The sequence below is a fragment of the Mus pahari genome, chromosome 6 (assembly GCF_900095145.1).
Source record: "Mus pahari chromosome 6, PAHARI_EIJ_v1.1, whole genome shotgun sequence".
Lineage (NCBI taxonomy): Eukaryota > Metazoa > Chordata > Mammalia > Rodentia > Muridae > Mus > Mus pahari.
This window is the reverse complement of record NC_034595.1, coordinates 66,599,933-66,601,255: the sequence shown is the minus strand read 5'-3', so window position 1 is coordinate 66,601,255 and position 1,323 is coordinate 66,599,933.

The following is a 1,323-nucleotide window of genomic DNA, read 5'->3' as shown; positions in this document are numbered from 1 at the left end:
AACCGAATCCAAGAACATATCAAAATGATCATTCATCACAATCAAGTAGGCTTCATCCTAGGGATGCATGGTGGTTCAATATATGGAAATCCATCAATGTAATCCACTTCATAAACAAACTCAAAGGAAAAAATAAACACATGATCATTTCATTAGATGCTGAAAAAGCATTTGACAAAATTAAGCGTTCCTTCATGTTAACAGTCTTGGAAAGCTCAGGAATTCAAGGTCTCTACCTAAACATAGTAAAAACAGTATACAGCAAACCAGTAGCCAATATCAAACTAAATGGAGAGAAACTTGAAGCAATCCCACTAAAATCAGGAACTAGACAAGGTTTCCCACTTTCTCCTTATCTATTCAATATATTAACTGAAGTTCTACCTAGAGCAATTAGACAACAAAAGGAGGTCAAAGGGATACAAAGTAGAAAGGAAGAAGTCAAAATACCACTATTTGCAGATGATATGATTATATACTTAAGTGACCCCAAAATTTCCACCAGAAAACTCCTAAACCTGATAAACAACTTCAGCAAAGTGGCTGGATACAAAATTAACTCAAACAAATCAGTAGCCTTTCTCTACTCAAAGGATAAACAGGTTGAGAAAGAAATTAGGGAAATGACACCCTTCACAATAGACACAAATAATATTCCATACCTTGGTGTGACTTTAACCAAGCAAGTGAAATATCTGTATGACAAGAACTACAAATCTCTGAAGAAAGAAATCGAAGATTTCAGAAGATGGATAGAACTTCCATGCTCATGGATTGGCAGGATTAGTATAGTAATGGCCATGTTGCTGAAAGCAATGTACAGATTCAATGCAATCCCCTTCAAAATTCCAAATCAATTCTTCATGGAGTTAGAAAAAGAAATTTTCAAATTAATCTAGAATAACAAAAATCCCAGGATAGTGAAAACTATCCTCAACAATAAAAGAACTCCTGGGGGAATCACCACCCCTGAACTCGATCTGTACTACAGAGCAATAGTGATAAAAAAATACTTGGTATTGGTACAGAGACAGGCAGGAAGATCAATGGAATAGAATTGAAGACCCAAAAGTGAACCCATACACATATGTTTACTCAATATTTGATGAAGGAGCCAAAACCATCCAGTGGAAAAAAGACAGCATTTTTAAAAAAAGATTTATTTACTATATGTAAGTACACTGTAGCTGTCTTCAGACACTCCAGAAGAGGGCGCCAGATCTCGTTAAGGATGGTTGTGAGCCACCATGTGGTTGCTGGGATTTGAACTCAGGACCTTCGGAAGAGCAGTCGGGTGCTCTTACCCGCTGAGCCATCTCACCA